The following is a 27,212-nucleotide window of genomic DNA, read 5'->3' as shown; positions in this document are numbered from 1 at the left end:
GTTGAAAAGTCGCGGGCGCGTTTCGAGAACCGAAAGCCATGGCAGTATACTGAAGAAAATTATCAGGGGTTACAAATGCAGAAACTTCCGATGCTTGGGGAGTTAAAGGGACTTGCCAATAGCCCTTTAACATATCAAGTTTACTCACAAAAGAGGCAGATCCTATATTATCGACACAGTCCTCCATACGGGGTAATGGATAACTGTCCGACACCGTTACTGCATTCACTTTACGGAAATCCGTACAAAACCTAATAGTACCATCTGGCTTAGGAACGAGTAAACAAGGTGAACTCCACGGGCTATAACTGTGCTTGGCTAGACCAGTCTCTAGTAAATAATTTACCTCCTGACGCATTATGGATCTCTTTACTGAATTAACGCGAAACGCGTGTTTAATCAGACGGGCACCGTTTATCTTAATGTCATGATGCAAAACATTCGTAAGTTTAGGAACATCAATTAACAGACTGTTAAATTACTTTCTGACTTTAACTATGTCTGCTTTCTGGTCAATAGACATATGATGAAGAATAGAATTTAAATCTCTTAACATCTCAGAATTTGTTAACCTTGCACATTGCTGAGCAGCATTACGCAGTCCTACGCCATCCTCGTTAGCACCGGACACATCGGGGGATGAAATCTGCTCCACGGTTACAGCAATAGAAGAGACGGCTGGTCCTTTAGTCTGTTCCGAAGCTTTTTCTCCTGCATTCTCCCTAGCATAGTAAGCTTTTAACATGTTTATGTGTCAAACACGCGTTTGGCGTTTTCTATCAGGTGTGTGGATCATATAGTCGGTTTCGCTTATTTTCCTTTTCACTACATAAGGACCATAAAAACGAGCAGACAAAGAAGATCCGGGAACTGGTAAAAATACTAGTACCTGATCCCCAGGCGTAAAAGAACGCGCAACTGCTTTACGGTCATACCTGAGCTTCATGCCCTTCTGCGCAATGATTAGGGATTCCTTAGCAAGCGAGCAAGCAGCATGCAAACGATCACGAAAATTACTTACATAATCCAGAACATTCGTTTTCGGACCAGAATCAACTGACAACATTTGTTCTTTAAGAATTTTGAGCGGCCCTCTTACCTGGTGACCAAAAACCAGTTCAGCTGGGCTAAACCCAAGAGATTCTTGTACGGTTTCTCTTACAGAGAACAGTAAATAAAACCAGAGGAACTCCCTCATCCCAGTCTCTAGCTGTCTTCAAACAATATTTTCGTAGCATTGATTTTAATGTCTGATGAAAACGTTCTAAACAACCTTGGGACTCTGGATGGTACGAACTTGAAACAGGATGAGTAATCCCCAAAGACTGCAATACATGTTTGAAAAGCTTAGATAGAAAATTCGTACCTTGATCACTCTGTACAATTTTTGGTAGGCCGAACGTAGTAAAGAACTACACTAAGGCCTTAATAATAACAGGACTGGTGATCTTTCTTAATGGTTTTGCCTCCGCAAATCTAGTAGCTATACACATGATAGTTAACAAATACTGGTTACCCGATTTTGTTTTTGGCATCGGCCCAACACAGTCTACCACCACATGTTCGAACGGTTCACCGATGGCAGGTATGGGGACCAGTGGAGCAGATGGAATAACTTGATCCGGCTTCCCGGCCAATTGACAATCATGACAAACACGGCAATAACTTGCCACATCCTTTTTTAAACCTTCGCCAAAAGAAGTGTTTTAAAACTCGATTGTACGTCTTTGTAACTCCAAGATGTCCCGCAAGTGGATGATCATGCGCTAGAAAAAAAAAATGCTGGCGATAAGGAGAAGGAACAACAATTTGATACACCGCATTCCGATCTAAATCCGTATCCGTTTTAGAGGACCATTTTCTCATCAACATGCCATTGTTCATGAAATAGCCAACTTTCTGGTCTTTAATCACATCAGAAGAAACAACAGAATTAAAATTAAGAACAAGAGATTTGTCCTTAATCTGCGAAGCAATAATTTCTTCTCGAAACAAAGACAGCTTTGACAATTCTACATCAGTCACAGCTACTTTAGAACTCTTGATATTCTCTTTTTGTTCTTCAGATACAACAGCTTTTTCAGGGTTCTCGTCAGAAAAAAGTGGAAGAATAAACGAATCAGACAAATCGACTACATCACCCATTTTTCGAGACTGAGCGCGAGTAACCGCACATGCAGGAAAAACATCAGAGTTAGTCAAATCCTCTGACTGACAAAAAAGATCAGGTTTATCAACAACCTCTAAAACAGGCATTAGTTTTCCACCTGCCAAGTCATTCCCAAGGATAAAGTCAACACCGGTTACTGGAAGAGAAGGACGAACAGCAACTCGTACAAACCCGGTACATAAGTCGCACTGCAGGTGTACTCGGTGCAATGGCACTTTTACGCAACCCATCTCAATACCCTTTACGATGACAATCGAACCACAGGAGGTATTCTCAGAAAAATTTTATTTATCCGCCACAATAAATGACTGCATCGCACCTGTGTCTCTAAGCATTTTTATTTCTTTCTGATCCTCACTATTACCAGTCAAAGAAATGAGCCCTTTAAGAATAAACGGAATGTAACTGTCATCAATCCTTTCTTCACAAGGCACAGCAACGGCTGAGTTAAGGGATTTTGCAAATCCAACACTTAGGTTGGGATTGCGTTTTCTTACGTTTTAAAACCAAACAATCAGCTATTACATGACCAGATTTATGGCAATAAAAGCACTCACGATTCTCCCGAGATCGCGGTGGACTGGAGTTAGAACGGAAAGTTTGTGATTGGAGAGAAACAGACTGAGTTTTCTCTGCGCGCAGGGAAGAAAAAACTGTTTTATGCGTTAAAACGAACTCGTCCGCTAACACGGCTGCATGTGACAAAGAAGTTACTTTTTGTTCGTTCAGGTAAACTACAACACGTTCCGGCAGACAACTCTTGAACTCTTCTAACAAAACAAGTTCTCTCATCGAGTCGAAATCTTTCACTTTGCTAGCAGTGCACCACTTATCGAACAGAATTCCTTTTTCTCATGCAAACTCTACAAAGGTCTGTGTAGAATTTTTTTTATGGCCCCTAAACTTCTGCCTATACGCTTCTGGAACTAGCTCATATGCACGAAGGATAGCAGATTTCACGGACTCGTAGTTTAAACTCTCCTCTAGCGATAAGCTAGAGCAGACTTCCAGAGCTTTACCAAACAATTTACATTGTAACAAAAGATCTTTAGGCCAAACCAAACATCTTTAGGCCATCGAAGGGAAGTAGCAATTCGCTCGAAAGCATTGAAATAAGAATCTACTTCAGATTCTCTAAATTGGGGTACTAATGCAACATGCTTACTTATGTCAAACGTAGGCGAGGATGAATGAACCAGAGGAGAAGCATCAGACTCGCGTGGGCTCGGCTGCGCAGCGGACCCAGTAGCAGCAGCCACTTTCATCGCCTCCAGATCCAGCTGTCGCAGCTTCACCTGCTTGTCAGCCTCTATTTCAGGTCTGCGTACCTCCAGACGCAGGGTTAGCTCAGCCTGACGTGTTTGGGCTCTCTCATGGGCGTCGTATTATAACCGAGCCAGGCGGACTTTTAGTCGCGCATCCCCTCCAGAGTCAACAGAGCTGGGTGAGAATGGATCAAAGGGCGGCAAGCCGGCCTTAGCTTCGGGCTGCCCCTCCGCTTCAGCATCAGCTATGCCACTCTGCGGATCCTCATCTCCAACAGTCAGAGGCCCAACAACAACATCACTATGGCTTATAACCCGGCCGGTGTCCTCACCATCAGCCGTGTCCACCAAGCACCATCAGCTGGAGGTCCACCAAGCACTGTACTATTTCACTCTTTATGTCTCTTTTCAGACCTTGTCTATTTACAACGATCTGATAGTGATCAGCTATCAGAAATAAATCCTGCTTCCGACATAAATCTATCTGCTCTAACGAAGGAGTAACAATACATTTCGACAAGCTAAACATTCTCGCAATGCACAGCCAGCAAACAAACACTACTCCGTAATTCCACACAAGAACATCGCCTTGTTACACCAACTCAAACACAGTCAGTTTCCACCAGCATTCACAAAACGACCACAGTTTTTAACCTTTGTCTTTAACTATTCGGGACAGTATCCCGGACGAGCCCCCATTAAATGTTACGACTTCTTGTTGTTAGTCTAGGGTTTGAAGCTGTAACATTCATACTGTGGTCATTCTGTGAATAGGCAGGGGAAAAGGACACGTAAACCAAATATAATACAAAAGGTTTATTCAACCATGGGGAAGAAAGTGACAAATTATATACAATATTTACATAAATAATCAATAACAAAAACATAAATAATCCCACAGGAGAGAGGGGCGGGGAGTGGCGCTAAAGAAAAGAACACAATAAAACAAACCCAACTAACTCAGTATAAACCACTAACCTAACTCTAAACAAAGCAAGTTTCCGGCGCCTCTACACGCCATAGCTTACCTATGCTAAACTACCCAAAAATACATAAGCACGCACACTCCTAGCTAGTGTCTCTATACATAACAGCGTCTACGTGTTGCAAGATGTAAGTCACGTGACATACTACCTGCCCAACACTCCTGGGGAAAATGCAAAGGTTGTTATCAGAATATAAATACTCATGAACCAGGCAAGATAACAACAGAACACTTCAACAAGGTGCAAAACAAAAGGTGCTCTCCTGAACATTCCTGCAGTCCTCTTTTTATACCCCAGCAGCAAACCAGATTGGCCACAAGAGCAGTCACGTGACAAACGATGATTACTTCCCCCAGCCAATAGCAATCCAAACGGGGAGGAACCTTAAGAGAATGACAGGAAGGAGAACCAATAGAGAGAGAGAAAAAAAAACCCCACACAAACGGACATCTACTGGGACGTAAAATTGAATATTAATCGAAAGGGGGAAGGAGACTAAATTATTCAGCAATCGTTTCAACACAAATGTAAGAACAGTTGAGTCAAAAGAGGCAATGTGGCTGTTGCTCATTAAATGCTGTGGCTGATATTTGGCTTTGTTGATAAGACTACAGAGTTTGACAAAAGCGATTAATTGTTCTTTGTACAATGTCTTTAATAAAATGACATTAATATAATATATTAATTAGGTTGAGGGTAGAGGTAGGAACATTTTCTTGTAATTGCCTGCTGTGGTAATATTAAATAAGAATAAATGCATTTTCAGTGATTTCACTTATGTGTTGGTTATAAAAGTTATTTTGGCATTATGTAAAACATGAAAATAATAATTACATTATAATTACCATGTTTTAAAATGCTTACGATTGCTTAAAGATTTCAATTCTGGAAAGCTTGTCGTGATTTGTTGTTAATTTGTTTTTGTTTGGTTTTAAACCGATTTTTCCCAATACCTGCATTACATGCCTCAACCTCTTTACCTAATATGAGTTACACTGTAGTTATTGAATTTGTAGTCATTACTTAATATATTGATATTCTTCTAATACAGTGGTGGGTGGGACATTTCACACCCAGGCCTTTAGTAATGTCCAGTAATGTCCATCCACCTTTTAATATCATAATTATGAAACCATGGATATAGAAACCATCAATATTATACAGGAATGCAGTATAACAGAGCGTTACATTTTTGTCAATTTTTTTCATGCATTACAGTTTTCTGGGGATTTTAAATGAAGGGAAATTGTGTATTTTTGTGTAAATTGTATGGTAAAAAAATGCAAAAGTATAAATAGTTTATGAAAAAGGCCTTGCTGGCCCTGACGAACCCATCACTGGCTAATAATTATGTGCAATAAGATAAGGATTCGATGCAAATGTGTAGCAACAACTCTACTCGCATATATAATAAAACAATAACACCTAATAATTACTTTCACCGAATAGTTCCTCTCACTGTAAAGCAAATGATGTCTTGGTTTGCTTAGTTATTTTCTTTATTTCAATTGAATGCTCAATGTCCATTTCAGCTCTGCTATGTATATCACTAAATGTCTCCCTCTCTCAGCTTTTGCTCTGCTATCATCTTCTTCCTTTTCTTCTTTTCCCTTCATTTAGTGAACTCATCCAGAAAGAGAACATTTTGTGAACTGTGAAATGGCCCTCGTAGTTCTGCCCAGTGGTAATATATGTGACTGATCACATGCACCAGAAGCAAATTCTCTGCAGATATGAACTTAACATGACTAAAGCCCTCAGCATTTGCTGGAATATCTCAGTTCATTGCTCTTTCGTTCTTTTTTCTCGCCTAGCACCACACTGGAACAGAGCACATTCATCTTTGTGCTACACACAATTCAAATTACTTTATTCAGACTCTGAAAAATTAAATTGAATTTGCTCTGTGCCAATCCAGCATTGGAAAACGGGCACCAATAGTGGTGAATGGAGAAACAAAGGGGACGAATTCTCTGAAGTCTGATGAATCAGAAACACTGTGTTATATTGATAACACTCTGAAAGCAAAGTCAGAGGAAATGAAATAGGCATTGGGTTTCTGCAATTTTGCCTCTATTTGTGGCCTGGGCTCAAAGGTGTTTGAATGTAATTTGATCCGTAGATTGCCACCCTGCCTCTGAAACTTGATTTGAAAAAGTCAGCAAGGTTGTTGATGAACAGCAGGAAACCTTTTTTCCTATTTCCTGTTGTTGTTTTTTTTTAATAACTGTGCTGAGGAATCATTCTAAATTGTGCACAGAGGGCATTTTGGTTATGCAACATCTAACATGAACGGGATTGTATACGTTACAAAACCAACATATGGCCAAAGAAATGCATGACAAAGGAAAAATTGTCTCAGTTATGCACTTTTCTGACACTAGTTATGGTTAGGGTTGCTACTGTCAATAAAAATGTAATTATTCTGACTAATCACGTTTATCCTATGAAAAGAAAATTTCATCCTGATGGGAGTAGTTGCTTCCAGGATAATTCTGCAAATAGACACAAGAAAGATGAAGTCATTAAATAATTTGGTGAGGATGAAGATTAGGCAAATCATGCATTATATGGCCAAAAGTATGTTAACACATAACCATCGTTAAACTATCGCATAACCAACCATTGAAATGAAAGTACACCCTTTTCAAATTCAAAAATTTTAGGTATCAGAACATAATACATATGATCTGGTCCTCAGCAGGTCTTCTAGGTAAGCAAAACCTCAGATGAACGACACATGACATTATACCTTGTTATTTTTTATTATTTTACTAATATTAAACTAAAATCTAAACGCTATATGTGAACAATTATGTATTTATTGTTTCCATAGGATTAATGAGGCTAAGTAGCAGCCATGTGTTGCTAATCAAATGCCCACCTCTATAATAGTGTGACCACCTCTATAATAGACCATGTTTTAGCAGTTTGCTGGTCTGGAGCATTCAGGTGTTAACACAATGTTAAAAAGAAAAGACACCAGCAATGATCTTAGAAAAGCAATTATAACTGCCAATCAGTTTGGTCAGGGTTATAAGGCTTTTCCTTTAAGGCCACTCTCCACAGTGAGAAACATTAATAAATTAAAAACATTCTAGACAGTTGCCAGTTGGAAATCCCAGCAAATTTACTCCAAGGTCAGACCATGCTCTGAGAAATAAAAAAAACACCAGAGTTACATCTAAAGCTCAATGGGCCTCACTTAGCATATTAAATGTTAAAGTTTGTCAGAACAATTAGGAAATACTAAACAAATATGGTTTGTTAGGAAATGTGGACAGGAGAAAGTCTCTTCTCCTCTTCTCTGATAAAGTCAAGGAGAACACAATTACAAGTTATTATACTTGGTTTCGACATTTGTGCTTGATTTTTGTCTAAATAAATAATGACATTGTATTACAGTGTATTCTGTAATTGTATTTACCTAAATTCTAAAACCTGATATGTGGAATGTGACAAAAAGTTGGTCATGGTTCAAATGGCGTACACAGACCCCTGATTTCCATTCAAACGCTTTGGTATGAATTAGACAGTTGACTATTCACCAGACATTCTAACATGACATCAATGTCCTATCTCACTAATGAGCTTGTGGCTGAATAAGCAAATTTTTCCAATGAAAAGGTCTACAATCTAGTGGGAATTCCAGCTAGAAGAATGAAAAATGTTATAGCACCACAGGTGGTATTTACTTTGGAATGCACTGAACAACAAGCAAATGTTTATTGTCCAAAGTCCACAGACTTTTGACTATTTAGCCAGAAGTTTACATTCACTTGCAGTGCAAGAAAGCAGAGCAACAACCCAAGTGAGGCAGAGAGACAGAGCACCAAGTTTTCATTGAGAGTGACATTCTCAGATGGGCAAGGAGGCTGAGTGATGTCCTTAAAGGGTGGATGGTGATGGTTGATGTTGGGTTTGCTAGTACTCCTGCAAGATATGACATATAGTAAATGGCTGTAGTGCATCCAGCTATTTACAGATTGACCTCACCAAGCCTCCTCTCCACTGAAGCACCTAAAAAGCTTGTGATACTTCTCTAGGATGGAATCTTGATTAGGAAAAGATATTTGTGCTGCATTTTAAATGTCTGGCTTTCTGTCATAAAATGAGATGAAGGAAGATGCAAGTGCAGCGGATTTCATTGTTAATGTAGATATGTTATTCATAATTTTTAGCATCAATACACACACTACTTTCCAAAAATAATAATTGGGCCAAGCCAAAAATGGCAAACAATTGTCTTAAAAACAAACAATTAGTCCAGAAAAAAAGAAACAAAACATTAATTTCCATGAAATATAGACCATAACCTGAATTTGAGCAAACCAATAACAACGTCTCCAGGTTACATATGCAACCATGGTTCCCCAAGGGATACGTGTGTAATCAGTCTAATGGAAAGCCCGGCATCACCAGCAGGGTGACGTCAGCTCTGGGTGCGGGTGAATTGCTGTGCCCCCTGCCTGAGAGAAAAGATCCCTCCTGAGAGGAATCTCCCAGGAAGGTTGTTCAAGAAGGGCTACCAGGTCTGCAAACCAAACCAATGCACCTGCCTGGCCACCGTGGAGCCAACAGGTGGAGACGGACTCCGTCCAGGCGAACTCTCTCCGAAACTCCTGGGAGCAGCATGACAGGGGAAGGCGTACAGGTGCTGCTTTGGCAACATCTGTACCAGGGCATCCAGCCCAAGAGGGCCTGGGGGTGTAAGGTTGCTGTAAGCGGGCACTAGACGGGACAGTGGGATGTCTTTTGAGTTGGAAAAAGGGCCCACCTGTGCTTTGTAAAGTCTCTCCCAGATTTGCTCCACCACACCTGGGTGGAGTCCACCAGGTGAGAATGGAGCTCAGGAAGATCAAAGCGAGGAAGGCTGCAGGCCCAGATGGCATCACATCCAGGCTCCTTAAGACCTGTGCAGACCAGCTGTGTGGCATATTGCTGTACATATTTGACCTGAGCCGGAAGCTGGGAAAGGTGCCACAGCTCTGGAAAACATCCTGCATGGTGCCTGTTCCAAAGACGTCGTGCCCAAAAGACTTTGTGGACTACCGACTAGTAGCACTGACCTCGCATCTATTGAAGACATTGGAGAGGCTGGTGCTCAATCATCTTGGACCTCTGGTGAGCCCATCAATGGATCCACTTCAGTTTGCCTACCAGCCTAGCATTGGAATGGAAGACGCAGTCATCTCTCCTCCTAAATTGGGCAATTTCACACCTGGAAAAGGCTGGGAGCACTGTGAGAGTCATTTTTTTTTTTTTACTTCTCTAGTGCTTTTAACATCATCCAACCTGCACTCCTGAGGAATAAAATGGTGTACATGGGAGTGGACCATCATCTGTCTGCCTGGATACTGGACTACCTCACAGAACGACCACAGTATGTGAGGACTCGTGACTGTGAGTCTGACATGATTGTCTGCAACACTGGAGCCCCGCAGGGAACGGTTTTAGCCCGTTTCTCTTCACCGTCTACACTGCAGACTTCATGTTTAGCTCAGAAACCTGTCACCTGCAGAAGTTCTCTGATGACTCTGCCATCGTTTGTCTGATCACGGATGATGATGACAGGGAGTACAGAGGACTTATACAGAACTTTGTGGACTGGTGCCAACGGAGCTGCCTCCAGATAAATGCGGGGAAAACCAAAGAACTGGTTGTGGATTTCCATAGGCACAAACACACTTCATCATTACCATCGGTGAACATTCAGGGAAAGGACATTGTGAGAGTGGACTCTTACATATACCTCGGTGTTTATCTAAACAACAACTGGACTGGACAGACAACACTGAGGCAATTTATAAGAAAGGGCAGAGCAGACTCTTTCTGCTGAGGGGACTAAGGTCTTTTGGAGTGCAGGAAGAGCTACTGCAGAACTTTTTTGACTCTGTAGTGGCCTCAGCCATATTTTATGGTGTGGTCTGCTGGGGCAGCAGCATCTTTACTGCAGACTGGAAGAGACTAGACAAGCTGATCAGGAAGGCCAGCTCAGTCCTGGGGATTCCCCTGGACAATTTACAGGAGGTGGGAGAAAGGAGGATGGTAGCAAAACTATCATCATTGCTGGAGAACGTCTCTTACCCCCTGTATGAAACAGTTTCATCATTGAGCAGCTCCTTCATTGACAGACTGTTACTTTCTAAGTGTCTGAAGGAGCATTACAGAAGGTCTTTTCTCCCTGCTGCTATTAGACTTCACAATCAAAGCTGCTCCCATTAAACCAGTCACCATAAGACACATTGTTATTACTGTTTAACTGTGTAATAATACTACCTGTGTGCAATATTACCTGCAATACGTGCAATACCACCTATGTGCAATACTACCTGCAATACATACTTTCTTCTTTATTTGTGTCTATTCTTTTATATTGTCTATTCTTTTATATATTTGCATTTATTTTTATTTTTTTCTTTGCTGCTGTAACAAAGAAATTTCCCCACTGTGGGACGAATAAAGGTTTATCTTATCTTATCTTATTCCCCGGGCCTTGGCCCTTGTCTCAAGAGGGCGTCTGCTCCCTCGTTTAAGTGGCCTGGGATATACACTGCCCTCAAGGAGAACAGCTTCACCTGGGCCCACAGGAGGATCTGACGTGCCAGCTTGTAGAGGAGGCGAGATCACAAACCCCCCTGGTGGTGATATAGTAAACCACCACCAACACATGGTGGCCACTGAGGTCTGTAAAAAAATGCTTCAGAGGTCAAAGTAAGGCCAGCATCTCTAGACAATTGATAGGTCACATCCAATGGGTCCATCCTCAGAGACCTTGGGCGGAGCGGTGACTCATGACCGATCCCCCACCTGTGAGAGATGCATCTGTCATAAGCGTTACATGACGACCAGGTTCTCTGTGATGGAGAAAGCCAGCCTTAACCCCATTATGTAGGCAAGAACAACATCTCCAATGCCAGACTGTCAGCTTCCCCCGATTGAGCCAATATCAGCCAATCGTCGATATAATTTAAAATGCAGACGCCCCAAAGTCTCAGGGGGACCAGTGTCGCATCCACAAACTTTGTGAAGGTGCGGGGTGAGAGGGCAAGACCAAACGGAAGGACCCAGTATTGGTAAGCGTCGGTCCTGAAAGCAAACATCGGGAACTTCCTGTGAGATGGAAGAATGGACACATTAAAGTATGAATCCTTTAGATCTATCGTGACCATCCAGTCCTCATACCGGATTTGAGAAACAAATCCGGTATTCAGGGTCAGCATCCTAAACCTGAGTTTTAAAAGAAAGCAGTTCAGCTGATGTAGATGCAATATAGGATGTAACCCTCAGTCTTTTTTGGGAACTATGAAGTACTAGCTGTAAAACCTGGATTCCCTGTCTGAGGGAGGGACCACCTTGATTGCCTCCTTCTTCAAGAAAGTATCTACTTCTTGTTCCATGACCAGAGTATGCTCAAGGCACCAGAGGGGTGTCCAGCAGCCCAGCCCTGTGGTGAGCCATAGGTGCCTTTGAGTAGACATGGACTGGTAGCCATGGACTGGCCAGTGAGTGCTTTCTCTTACCAGTCATTTAAAATTTTCTTTCTCCGAACATACACACACAGAGTGCTTCCTGAACTAACAAAAGCTAGTGCCAGTTCCACTCCATGTGCTTTTATAGCTTCCTGGTCATTACATGCAGCGCTTTTAATTGGACCGATTATACATGTGATTCAGAGCGTAGACAACACGGAAGCATTCCCAAAGCAGAAACCATGGATGGACAAAAACAAGATTGAGAATGCAGAGTTGAAATAGTGACACTAAACAGGAGACAGGTGTGGGTTATACTTGCAGCATGTGTTCTGAAACATGGATGTTCAGTGGCTGATAGAAAACAGGTCCAAAGGCCCTGATCCTGGCAGCTGATGTCTTAACAGTTGATAAATCAGTTTGAAAATTTAAATATGTGTTGAAATTTACACCAAAAAATTTTAACCACTGTCTTGACTATTTTTGTATGCAAAAAAATATATAAGTGAATATTGCTCTTTCTAGTTTTCCCGCAAATAGTTTACTGCTGCATAATAAAAGAGAAAATAATATGAAATATATATAAAATAATAATGAAGTAAAAATGTCAAGACAAACATGCTCTTGAACCCTGCAGTAAAAGTCATGTACACACAAATACACCTTCACATATGATCTACACATTCTGTTTAGACTGAGAAGGTCACTCACAGAAAGAACTGTAAGTGTGAAACATGTGTTTGTCACTCCACACTACTGTTAACAACAGCTAATTAACAGATGAGGGGAGTGTTAAATCAGATGGTTTGACAAAGCAGCTAGCATCCCCTAAGAATGCCACATGGTTTGAGTGTCTGTTGTCACAGGGCTTAGTTTTCTAGTTTCTTAGTTTTCACAAGGCATGTTTCTGTTCTTCTGTTGCTTTATTTTTTTAAGGTACACTTTGGATCAAGGTTTTAAGTCAACAAACCTAGTTAATTTGTAAGAAAATATCATTAATATAGACAGGAAACAGATTTTTTGATTGCTAATTATAGTATTTCTGGTTCTGTTCAGTGAAATGCAGCAGAAACAAACAACTATAGTATCAATCTTTAACATTATTTTTGTATTGATAAACATTATAATGTGATAAAATGAAATTAATAAAAAAAAGAAAAAGAGGCAGAATAATTCTCATTTGATTTGAGAATATAAATGCAAATTGTGATTACACATGAAAACACATTAAAACATAGACTGTTCATTTCAATATATTATGTCCTGAAATTACTTGTAAACACCAATAAGCAGGTGGTATCCTGTAAATAATGCAATTACTATCCAACTGTTATTTAATCAGCCAAACATGTGGAAGCAGTGCATACAATTGTGCAGATAAAGGTCAAGAGCCTCTGGTAATGTTCATATAAAGCATATCAAATGCATGGTCTTTATGGTTTTAATTGTGAAAAGGTTGTTGGTATTGGATGTGCTGGTTTGGGATTTTTAGACACTGTTGCTCTCCTCAGTGTTTCATATACAGCCTCTATGGTTTATAGAACATGGTGCAAAAAATGTTTTTTCAAATAATACCACTCTAATTGGGAAATGGCAAAATATTTGAAGAATCTACAACATTGTTCTAAAAAAAAAAAAGCAGGAGTCCACATTCAGGTTCTACTTGGGTTCTGCTTCTTTCAGCCAGAAACTGGAATCTGAGTCTATCATGAGCAAAGTCTCTGAAATACTTTTCCAGGCTTGAACTGTCTAGTTTTTTCCACCTCTTTTACCATGCCTTCACAGAAATCTTGACTGACCATTGTTGCACAATATGTTTTCTACATTTAAAAAGCTGAGAAGTTGGATCAGAACCATTCAGAAATAGGTTGCATGCACCCCTGAGTAAATGTTTTGAGGAGATGGACCCAAACTAACTAGATCCTTCAAGAGCCTGGTGGAGGACATTGCTTCCCCCTGGCTTTCTCTTGAATGTTGCAGCAACAATTACCTATACAGAGGAGATTGCTCTGCCTCACTGTTGTGTGAAGGACGTCGCAGCTCATTTCGGTTACACTAGAGGTTTCTCTCCCAAGAAACTGTGGTGACTTAATGGCCTCTTTCAGTCTAGAAACTTCTTGCATGAGTGTCCAGGACCCCCGTTTGATTTTCTTTTGTGTGACATTAGCATTTAAAAGGGAAAACACTGTCATAATAAAAAACACATTAATCACACAAATCCAAACTATTTAGCCTAGTATGTGCTTCTCTGTTTTAGATATGGTTCTTGTTTTCACGGTTCTGGTTATTTGTCAGAACATTACACACTTGTTACGTACTTCTTCTAAATATGTCCGGACGGTATGGTAAAAAAAAAATATATATATCCTTGACACGAATCACATACAAACAATTATGTTAAGCATCTTAAAACCATGTCTAAATTTGTACATTCATGTAGCTTCTGTAATGACTGAGTAAACAAAACCAGTTGAATCCATGTGAAAGATTATGCTCATATTTTAATTTGCCTTAACATGTATAATGGAACAATGTGAGGTCATTAAGGATGCACAAACCTGAGACTCAATTTGCACATTTCTTTCATATTTGCAGGAGAAAGTGGGTCTCGAGACATTTTCAGCAAAGTTCCATAATTAATTCGCCTTTTCTGCAGAAAACTAATTGTTTGAATAACCAGTGTTGTTTACGTAGTGTCAGAACCATTAAACAGGAAACTGGCTGAATAATAGAGTGATTTCACACTACCGGTTATTATTTACAAAAAAAAAGTATGGAAAGATTACTTCTCACTGTGTGTATTTGATTAAAAAAGGTGGACCGTCCATGTTTTGTTTTTATTGGTTGGGCTGAAAAAAGAAACAGATTCCATCTGTGTGTGTGTGTGTGTGTGTGTGTGTGTGTGTGTGTGTGTGTGTGTGTGTGTGTGTGTGTGGTAAATTGTTCCATAAACAGTAGATAAACAGCAGGACCACACAGTTAGAGCATGTTTCAGATTTAGAAACACTGCATCTTCCATTTGTTCCCCTTTTTTTTTTTTTTTTTGCAAATTTACCCATTACATACTTAAATCTCAATTTTTTTCAGCCATGAACATGACATTTTGAAGCAAATGTATACATTACTTTAAATAGTTTTATACAAGTGCAGTTTCATGTAGTATTTTTTTTTATATAATGTAGCCAAATGTAGCTATTTATATCAGTTTTTTTCTTTCCCTGAAATATCTTTTTTTTTTTTTTTTTTTTGTATTGGTTTGTTTTTAGTGTTGTGTAGGAAATGTATATACATAAACACAATGGGTGTGACTCAAAATAATATATGTTCAATCTTATTTGACAAAAAACCTCCAAAGAGATGAAATCTCCAATATAACTAGCAAAAATATTTGACCAGAGTCAACATAATTTAAGATAGTTAAGATGTTTTGCTTTTCACCTATTCATGAGAAATAATAAACGTACTCCAAACAAAAAATATTCCCGATTTATAATGTAATAATGTGTACAACTGCATGTACAGAGTTCCTCATAGTGTTTTCAAGTTCCTAATATTTGCACTGCTGTAAATGTCAAATTCCCCATCCGCAAGTGGTAAAGGTCAATATTTGTTTCTTTCCACTAAATCAATATCTCAAAGTTTTGTTTAAGCTAATTAAATATAATCTTCGGTGCTGACAATAATCACAGTGGAAAGAAATCAGGTCTGAAGAATATAGACTAAGCAAACATTCTTGTTCAACAAACTCTCTCATTGTAGTGCAGTCACATCAAAATAATTTACCTTGCTTAAACCTAAAGAATAATAATATGTATGAAGGGAATAGGACAAGACAGTGTGGCATAGTCATGCAGTGTACATTATTGTTATTAGCGAGAAAGTGTGTGTCTGTAAAATACTAAGATATAGTTGTGGTTTCTGCTTCCCTATACATTTTTTACAGATGTCAATCTGGATTAAGGCATCTGTCAAATGTCATGAAATGCAAAGGTAAAGAAAAAAGATCAAGCATTCAACATAAAAAGCCATAGCTGAAATATTATTAGGCAACATCTTTTGAAGTATGATGTTGGACAATTATAAAATGAAATTTCCCGAAGAGAATGTAGAGGGGATTCCATTAGTAAGATATGTGCTTTCAAATATATGATACATTTACTTTTACTTTTACTACTATTTATGAATGTTTTTTTTCCATGAAGATAAAAGTCTATTACAAGCCCAGCTGGGTTTGTTTGATTTGGGATGGTAGACATTCCAAATTAGCATCACAGATGGGGACAGTCAAGGGCAGATAAGTCAAGAAATACTGAGCTGAGTTATATTCCAGTGAAACTTGCAAATTGCTAGTAAATTAAATGTGCTATTGTTGAATTGAAATTCAACAGTGCTGTGATATATGCACATATACTTCAAGCTTCAACACAAATCATGCATAAGACTAATTTTGTTGAAAAATGAGCGACAGTTTTAAAGTAAAATGTTTAAAAATGTTAAAATAATAATGCTATTGAAAATTATAATAATAATCTAAACAATCGTTTATTAGGCTCTATGCATTTACTATCTTTTCCAAATACTGGTCATGCTAATTCTCTTGTATAGAAGAGAATTAGAATTCTCTTGAATAGAGCCCACAGGGGTGGACTCTATTCAAACCAGTGCTCAACAAACTCAAGTTTTCCCAAATAAGATGACTGCGGCAAATCTTGGAGTTGATGCTTTATTTTGTTGATTTCACAACAAGACCATCGGGACCTAATGCAACAACCAGCCAAAGAGACGACTCAATTGAGATGGCTGAGGTGGTTTAGGAACATCTGCTGAATGAATGTCGCCCAGGTACTATAACAACTACTTTGGCAGCAACAATCAAGTGGACCAATATGTACAAAGAGCTGCGCCAAAGAAGACATGATCCAAGCAAATCAATGGAAATAAAAATAATTGACTCCATGTACCAAAGCTATTGCCTTGGATTGTAAAACATGGAAATGATTCATTATTGACGTTCCAAATCCACAGCAGAGAATTGGGAGCAGAGAAAACCCTGCCGTGTCACCATTTAAGGGGGACTAGAGAAGAAAAAAGAGCATTTGCAGACTGTGCTGCAAATAGCTTACTGAAACTACACTGAAGGTAACAACATATATATAGTGCAATTCAAAATTATTTATACCCCTTGAATATTTCCAAATTTTTTCACGTTATAACCACAAACTTTTATGCATTTTATTGGGATTTTATGTGAGAGACCAACACAAAGTATCGCATAATTGTGAATTGGAAGGAAAATGACACATGGTGTTAAAGACTTTATACAAATACAAATCTTAAAGTGTGGCATGCATATGTATTCAGCCCCCTTTACTCTGATACCCCTAAATAAAATCCAGTGCAGTCAACTGCCTTCAGTCTACCTGTGTGTACTTAAATCCCAGTATAATTTCAGCTGTTCTGTGAAGGCCTCAGAGATTTGTTGGAGAACATTAGTAAGCAAACTGCATCATGAAGACTAAAGAACACACCAGACAGGTCAGGGATAAAGTTGTGGAGAAGTTTAAAGCAGAGTTAGGTTATAAAAACATATCCCAAGCTTTGAACATCTCATGGAGCACTGTTCAATCCATCATCCGAAAATGAAAAGAGTATGGCACAACTGCTAATTTACCAAGACATGGCCATCCACAGGCCGGGCAAGGGGAGCATTGATTCAAGACCCAGCCAGAAGGCCCATTATAACTCTGGAGTAGCTGCTCAAATGTCTGCTCAAGTGGGAGAGTCTGTCCATACGACAACTCTTAGTTGTGCACTCCACCAATCTGGCTGTTATGAAAGAGTGGCAAGAAGAAAGCTATTGTTGACAAAAAAAATAAGAAGTCACATTTAGATTAGATTAAATTAGATTAGATTCAACTTTATTGTCATTACACATGTACAAGTACAAGGCAACGAAATGCAGTTTAGGTCTAACCAGAGTGCAATAGCAGCAAGTGCAGGATATACAGTGTTCACATAAGTTACATAAATGTAATAAAATAATATTATAGGAGTAATTTACAAATGTGTATGTACTATGAACATATTATACAGATGGCTATTACTATAAACTAAAATCTTGCAGTGTGCCACAAGAAATGTAGGGAACACAGCAAACATGTGGAAGAAGGTGCTGTGGTCAGATGAGACCAAAAAGTATCTTTTTGGCCTACATGCAAAACACTATGTGTGGCAGAAACCTAACACTTCACATCAGCCTGAACACACCAAAACACACACTAAAACATGGTGGTGGCAGCATCATGCTGTGGGGATGCTTTTCTTCAGCAAGGACAGGGAAGCTGGTCAGAGTAGATGGGAAGATGGATGGAGCTAAATACAGGGCAATCCTAGAAGAAAACCTATTAGAGGCTGCAAAAGACTTAAGACTGAGGCAGCGGTTCACCTTCCAGCAGGATATTGACCCTAAACATACAGCCAGAGCTACAATGGAATGGTTGAGATCAAAGCATATTCATGTGTTAGAATAGCCCAGTCAAAGTCCACACCTAAATTATTTTGAGAATCTTTGGCAAGACTTGAAAACTTGAGCTGTTTGACAAAGAAGAATAGGCAAAAATTACAGTCTTTAGATGTGCAAAGCTGGTAGAGACATACCCAAAAAGACTTGCAGCTGACACAGTGAAGTCTCTTCATCATAGCACCTTAGCACCTGTTAGTGGGTGGGATATATTAGGCAACAAGTGAACATTTATTCCTCAATGTTGATGTGTTAGAAGCAGAAAAATCAGTGAAAATCAAAAGTGGTCCAAGGAAGGAACAGTTGTGAACCAGCAACAGGGTCACGGGTGGCCAAGGCTCATTGATGCACATTGGGAGCAAAGGCTGGCCACAGACAAATTGCTGAAGATGTTAATGCTTTTAATGCTGGATGGTTCCTGATTGTTTTGGCAGCAAAAGGGGGACCAACACAAAATTAGGCAGGAGGTCATAATTTTATGCCTAAATTTATGCCTATATGCCTTATATATAAAAACTCCTAGTTTGATTCTGAGTTTGGGATTTTGTCTGGATGCATGCACATTTCTGTGCTTGCTCTCCCTTTGTCCTTGTGGGGATCTCTCCCAACAGCATGTGGCTATGACTGGCTAAAATGACATGACTGGCTAAAATGACCCTGATCAGCCTGTAGCCATTTGTTCATTTGTTTTGGTTGTTTGTCTGTCTCACTTGTGTTCACAATTGGTCTTGTAACAACAATCAAACAAAAGCACACAAAAGCTCTCTCTCTCTCTCTCTCTCTCTCTCTCTCTCTCTCTCTCTCTCTCTCTCTCTATCTCTCTCTCTCTCCCTGTCTTTCTCTCTCTCACACACGCATTTGGGAGCTATGGCAGGTGGTGGGTGAGTGATTGATGGGAGACAAGTTCCCCTCAGGCACCAGCTGTCACACATCTCTCGTTCTGATGATCATCCCAGCTTCAGCGCTTGTGTCCCCTTAGCTGCACCCCAGCCACACATGACACAGTGTGGGCTTGTCAGACTGCTAGAATAAATATTTATAACCAAAACATTCATGGGTTTTAGTACTTTAATTCATGTGATACGATAAAGCTAGGCATGCAGCTCATCTAACATGCAGATATGAAATTGCAGGCTTACAGGCTAATATCATATCAATAATTCATTTTAATATCAAAATCAATGAAACAATTACATTTAGTTTGCAATTTACATTTGTTAAAAAAAAAAATAAAAACATGCAGAGGTTTATTTAGCAAGCCACATCTTTTCCTGTGAGTACTTAACCAGAGAGTATTATTTTGTCAATAAACTAAACTGGGCCAAGAGCTGCCTACCTTAACAGATAGAGACAATTTTACTGACCAGCTTTTCCTGCAGCCAATTGGAAAAACACTTATCATTTGCTCATAACTAATTTAGTCACTTGCTTCACTCAAAATCATATAATAACTTTAAATAATGAAATTCAAAATTTTCATTTATTCTGTTATTGAAAACTCACAAGAAAGTCAATCAGACCTCAACTGTCAGGATCCTGAGGGTTATGGTCAGAAAAGAGTACAAAAGGTATTCTCTTGTGGGTGGAATATATGATGCTAAAACAATGTATAGGTGGCTGTAGAGATGATAAATCTTTTCGTTTATATGTGTAGGTAAAATAAAACCTATACTGGTATCTTAACAAAGAAAAAAAGCATGAAAAAATTTCAGTAGAGACACCGAGACATCTGTGTATCTATCATTTTAGATCATTTTATACAAAGTTAATACAGCTTCATCTTTTTTCCTCTGGGTCTTTTATTTAAGTCTCAGTTTGTTTGTCTTCATAAACTTTGAATTAACTTTTCATTAAGTTGCTTATAGGCAAAGATGAGTTCTGCATCAAACGTTCCTGCGAGGTATTTTTGAATCAGTAACATAAATGATTGCTTCCATCGCTTTCCGCTTTGCGAGACTGCAATCAGTGGAAGGGAAATAAGCACTGTGGAAAATTCTCTAGCCCAGTATGATGTAGCCTCCTAGATGCCAGCTAGATGTTATCATAGCTGTTTTCCTCAGAGAGGACATATCTTTTTTAAAACAAAACTTCATTGGCTGACGGCCTTCTGGGGTGATGCTATTCAAAGGTTATATTACTGCATGCTGCATAATTCATTTTGCTTATCGAGTTATCTAATCCAGCAGTAGTTTCCGAAACGATGTCCTCGAATATCATCCATTTGCTGAGTTAGGAGACGAAACAGAAGCAAACACAAATTCACAAATTCCAGATTCAATGATGACCTCTATAGGAGTCCTACATGTCATCTCAATTACAAAAAGCTAGATGAGTGTTATGCTATCAATGAAAAAAAAGCTCTGGCTCCAAAACAGCAAATTGTTGGAATAGGCGGTAATAAGAAGTCGATTTAGTCATAGAAAATAAGAACTAGCAAGTGGCTAGTATGCGACAATATTTAATTGTCAGTAAACATAGTAATTGAGTAATTAGCCCTTCTTGGTAGGTGATAGTAAAACATTGTGGGAAAACAACAACCATGATACAACACACGGAAGACAAAGAGTGCAGTAAAAGACGAGGCTATATGCTTATGCTTATAAGTGCTATTTAACACAGCATGTGAATCGGTTGTAAATCATGTGTGATGACACCTTGGGGGGCAGTGGCTTTTTGGAAACATGTTCTCTGTTGAAAATCCTTACAATTATAATGTGTTATGTAACTTATGAATGTTCAAACTTTTCTCCTAGTTAACTTGTGCAAATTAATTAGAAAACCATATAAGGCAAATATGTTTAATAAATCATATGTAGTAATTTAAGTATGCAATCAAAACAATTAGATTTCATGTCAAATCAAATGTATATAAACGTATATACATTATGTATTTATACGGTTTGCTGCTTTAGGATGATTGAATCAAATATATTATACAATACCGTGGCAGGTGGTCAGGGCCAGCTTAGCCTTCTTTTCTGGCCTAAACACAATAAAAATCACTGTCTTTCCTCACCACATCCATAAACCTCCTCCTTGGTCTTCCTCATTTCCTCCTTTCTGGTGGCTCCATTCTCAGCATACTCCCACAGTCCCTTTCAATTTTACAGATACCCTTCTATCACAAATCCCTTCTGCCACTCTTCTCCACCCACTCCACCCTGCCTGCACTCTTTTCTTCACTTCTCTAACACACTCTCCATTACTTTGCACTGTTGACCCAAGGTACCTGAACTCCTCCACCTTCACCACCTCTTCTCCCTGCAACCGCACCAATCCACTGCCCTCCCTCTCATTCACACACATGTACTCTGTCTTACTCCTACTGACTTATTTCCCTTCTCTCCATTGTGTACCTCCAGTCTCTTCTCAACCTGCTCCCCACTTTCACCACAAATCACAATATCATCTGCAAACATCATAGTCCATGACGAGACTCCTGTCTGACCTTGTCCAACAACCAGTCCATCACCAATGCATACAGAAAAGGGCACAGAGACACAGATCCTCGATGCAATCTCACCTCCACTTTGAACCATTCTGTCCTCAAACATGTCCTGCACCACCCTCACATACTTTTCTGCCACACCAGACTTCCTCATACAATACCAGATCTCTTCACCTCCACTAAACTCTTACTGTACTCTTCTTTCAGGATCACCTCTACACCATTTCTCTTTCCATCCACACCATGATAGAATAGTTTAAACCCACCTCCAATGTTCCTGTCTTTACTTCCTTTCCACTTAATCTCCTGAACACACAATATATCTACCTTTCTCCTCTCCATCATATCAGCTACTTATTAGGAGTCGAATTGATTCAAGTATTACACCACTGAAGGCCTAGGTCTGAAATATATGGCCTGCCATTAATACAATATCAAATACTTTAATACATGAACCAAGATAACATAAATCTATACATAACTATGTGGTTAATATGAAGAACAGCTTCAGTGCACCTTGGCAATGGTTCAACAAATCTCTGGAACTGAAATGAAACGATTAACATAATTCTTCCAGAAGTTATTAGTTTGCACAAATTCACAAAAATTTACACAAATTAGTTAAAGATGTTACCTTCACATGTAAAGAACTAACAAAAGAGTAGTTAAATCTAATTAAAAATATTTTTATGAACTATACACGTTTAAACTGTACACTTTGGAAAGAGTTTGAAAGTGCTGCCTAACAAACTTTCTTTCAGCTTCTCCCATCAGCGGTTGCCACAGCGGATCATCTGCATGTTTAATTTGGCACATTTTTACACTGGATGCGCTTCCTAACGCAACCCTCGCCAATTTATCCGGGCTTGGGACTGGCACTAAGAGTGGCTGGGGTTGGTCCCCTGACCGGGGATTGAACCCGGGCCGCAGGGGTGAGAGCACCGCATCCTAACCACTAGACCACCAGGGGACCTAGAGTGCTCCCTAACACATCACTCAAAATCTCCCATAGGTGTTCAGCTCTGCTAAGATCTTATGACTTTGAAGGTCATTGCATGTGATTTGCATATTTTTTATCCTCATCAAATCATTTAGTGTACATGATGCCCATCCTGGAAGATCCTAATAGAGTAGAAATTATACTATGAACACTTCTGGTCCACTAATTTGATTGGTTAAGGAGCATTTCAAAGGTACAGATATTCCTCTAACTGCAGAGGGACATTTGTCTTTGTATATCACAATGTTCATCTATGTTAACCACATAAAATTTCACTTTCTAATTTTAAACTAACTACAGCATTGTAAGTGCATCATCATCATTATTATCAACCTCATCAGATATGGAAAACTGAGTGAGGCCTGAGCCTGCTGATTAATTATGATAACTTTGTATAATTTTGCAATTCTTCCTACTAAGAGAAGTAAAGACAAACTATTACAGGTAAATGCCCACCACAGGATAACCAGTATTTCTATTCATTTGTTATCTACATTTCTATAAGTAGTGATTAAATAAATCTTTTAATTGTTATTTGTGCATTGTTTTCATCATGTTTATTTAAATTAACTAACAATTAAACCGCAATTGAATGCCATAAACACATGTGCAATACATACATAACAATAAGCTTCATTCATTAAAATTTTATAACATTTTTGCAAACCAAAGCAACATTTTCACCAAATTTAAATGTTTAAAAAGTGCTGATTTTGGTTTGCACTCACTTATGTATGCATCACCCAATTATGAATGCTAAACCTGTATAATTTACCAGGCATAGCACAGCTGATTTATAATTCAGAAACATGATATGAAAATTATATGATGTTTTTTCATTCATTTTAATGAACACTGATTTTCTCATGTAAATACTTCTATAATACATTTATAAATACATTCATAATTCAGTTTCAGACCAAATGTTTTAAAACACTTTTACTGAACCAAATTGTGTTTACTTAGATGAAGGGTGTTTTTAAGAATGTTGCATTTTAATATTTCCAAATAATAGTTTGATCTTAGTATACTAAAACTTATGGTAGTATTCTATACTAGTACTCATTCCAAAAAAGTTTTGATGCTGTGTAAAATGCCGTATTTACATATACAAATTCCAAATTCTAATTCTAATTCTATTTGTTACATTCATTACATTATTTGTTAAACATTCATACAGTAATACACAATGTAATACACATTAGTGTAATATAAATAAATGTAACACCATTACAATTTCTCACACTATACAAAATAGATAATAAAAGCTACAGTAAATGTTTAAATTCACTTGTTGCACATTTGGAAAGAGCATAAGGTATGAGTTATAGTCAGATCTGCCCTCCACTCTCTGTGGTTCTTCTTCAGGGTCCTTGCGGCTGTCATGTCACACCCCTCAGCTCTTAATTAAATGCCTTTATTCACCACATTTCTCACACCAAGGCCTTGTGACAGTGAATGTCTCCCAAGGACACATCAGCCCAACCATGACAGGGCTGTGACCCCACCTTAGTTCCATACAGGCACTAATTAGGGCGCCTTCCCCTGGGTCATCGCCTTGGCACAGTAAGCGAGGGTGGTGATAGAAAATGCAGCCAGCTTTGCTGACCTTGCTCCCTGACAGCCAAAGGCGTTTTTAGACTGCTGTGTAATGCATTATCCAACACTGTTTCACACAATGTAAAAAATGTCTCGGTGCGTAACAATCCAATCCTGCCATGTGCACTTACAAAAAGACCCCCTGCAACATGTGGAACAGAAAAAAAAGCACTTCTGTTAGTATAGTTGTATTTAAACTATCAAAGTTAACCATTATATGTGTATATCATTTTGATACTATTATTTTTTTTACACTTATTTTAAGAAGAAGGAGGAGCATAGGGTGACATAAGAGTGGTGGAAGGTGCACACAGGTAGACTATATTATATGCAGGAGGTGTAACCTGGAAGAGATTGGAAACTGTAGGGTTTTGGGAATGTTGCGAAAGCCAAGGAAAAGGCATAAGAGGGTCTGTATGAGAAGTTGGACACTAAGGAAGGAGAAAAGGATTTGTACTAACTAGCCAGGCAGAGGGACTGAGCTGGGGAGGATGTGCTGCAAGTTATAGATAGATAGATAGATAGATAGATAGATAGATAGATAGATAGATAGATAGATAGATAGATAGATCGATAGATCGATAGATCGATGGATCGATGGATGGATGGATGGATGGATGGATGGATGGATGGATGGATAGATAGATAGATAGATAGATAGATAGATAGATAGATAGATAGATAGATAGATAGATAGATAGATAGATAGATAGATAGATAGATAGATAGATAGATAGAACTTCATTGTCATTGCATAGTACAGGTACACAGCAACGAAATGTAGTTTGGCATCTACCAGAAGTGCAAAATGTAGCAGTGGTGCAAAAGTGCAGATAAATATCTAGCATATTTACAGCAAGTGGTATATATAAAAGTATATACAGTGAATAAATATAAAGGCTATTACAGTGCAGAGATGTGTGGCCATTCAGTGTATAAAGAGTACAGTGAATAAATATAAAGGCGTACAGTGATTAAGAAAAATGTGCAGAAATGGAAGGTTACAAGATCACAAGATTATGGCATTTAAGGAGTTAGCAAGCTGAATAAACAGTGTACTATATATATATATATATATATTTAAAAAAAAAAAAAAAAAAAAAAAAAAAATATATATATATATATATATATATATATATATATATATATATATATATATATATATATATATATATATATATATATATATATATATATATGTTTTGTAGTGATTTAGCGGTGTAGTGCAGAGTTCAGTAATGTGATGGTGGATGGAAAAAAGCTGTCCCTGAACCTGCTGGTTCTGGTCCGTAAGTTATAAAGGAGCAATAAAGGATGGAGATGGAAATGTGTTAACTGGTGAGGAGAGGGTGTTGAGAAGATGGAGGGAGTATTTTGAGCAGCTGATGAATGAGAAAAATGAGAGAGAGAGAAGGTTGGATGATGTGGAGATGGTGAAGCAGGAAGTGGGTAGGATTATTTAGGAGGAAGTGAGAGCTGCTACTAAGAGGATGAAGAGTGGAAAGTTGGTTGGACCAGATGATATACGAGTAGAAGCATGGAGATGTTTAGAAGAGATGGGAGTGGAGTTTTTAAACAGATTGTTTAACAAGATTCTGGAAGGTGCGAGGATGCCTGAGGAATAGAGAAGGAGTTTGCAGGTAACGATTTTTAAAAACAAGGGCGATGTGCAGACCTGCAGTAACTACAGTACAGGGGAAAAAAGTTGATCAGTTACACCATGAAGTTATGGGAAAGAGTAGTGGAAGCCAGGCTGAGGAAGAGGTGACCATCTGTGAGCAGCAGTATGGTTTCATGCCGAGGAAGAGTAACACAGATGCATTATTTGCTGTGAGAATGTTGATGGAGAAGTATAGAGAAGATCAGAAGGAGTTGCATTGTGTGTTTGTGGATTTAAGGAAAGCTTATGACAGGGTGCCTAGAGAGGAGTTGTGGTATTGTATGAGGAAGTCAGGTGTGTCTAAGAAGTATGTAAGGGTGGTGCAAGACATATATTAGGACTGTATGACAGCAGTGAAGTGTGCAGTAGGAATGACAGACTGGTTCAAGGTGGAGGTGGGACTGCATCAAGAATCGGCTCTGAGCCCTTTCCTGTTTGCAGTGGTTAAGGACAGGTTGACGGATGAGGTCAGACAGGAGTCTCCATGGACTATGATGTTTGCGGATGATCTTGTGATTTGTGGTGAGAGTAGGGAGCAGGTTCAGAAGAGCCCGGAGAGGTGAATGAAAGTCAGTAGGAGTAAGACAGAGTGCACATGTGTGTATGCATTGAAATGCAGGGAGAAGAAGTGGAGAATGTGGAGAAGTTTAAGTACAAAAGTAATGCTTTTAAGTACAAAACTACAAAGCTGGAACATTAGATTGATGAAATCTGGAAGTAAATTTCATGTGTAGATTGTACTAAACACAAAAGACGAGCTTTAAAAGATCTCTATTTACTACTGCATCTGTACAAAACAGTGTACAGACTTACATTTAGCATTTAGCCATTACATTTACATGGCATTTGGCAGATTTTTATACTTATTCCTAGCAATTTACAATTATTTAATTAATGAAACTAAGAAGTTGAGTGTTAAAAATCATGGTCAAGGGCCCAACAGTGGCAGCTTGGCACTTGCTACCACTTCCTCTATGCATCATCAACTTCAGTGTTCTATCATGATGCCTCTACAGAGCAGTGTACAGTCTTGAATGATCTATAATGATGCCTTTACAGAGCAGTATACAGTCTTCAATGCTCTATAATGAT

General features: G+C 38.8%; 1 protein-coding gene across 1 annotated transcript in view; it reads left to right on the top strand.

Annotated features, from left to right (window-relative positions):
* Window positions 1-26,644, top strand: part of LOC310719842 (craniofacial development protein 2-like) — a 145,724-nt gene extending 119,080 nt beyond the window's left edge. The window contains exon 2 of the mRNA XM_083530005.1: window positions 26,510-26,644. The gene's annotated coding sequence lies outside the window, so the exon portion shown is untranslated. The remainder of the gene's footprint in view (window positions 1-26,509) is intronic.
* The last annotated feature ends 568 nt before the right edge of the window (window positions 26,645-27,212 follow it).

This window comes from Silurus aristotelis, assembly GCF_946808225.1.
Source record: "Silurus aristotelis genome assembly, chromosome: 25".
Classification (NCBI taxonomy): domain Eukaryota; kingdom Metazoa; phylum Chordata; class Actinopteri; order Siluriformes; family Siluridae; genus Silurus; species Silurus aristotelis.
Note: the sequence above shows the minus strand (reverse complement) of the source record. Positions and strands in the feature narration are given on the sequence as shown.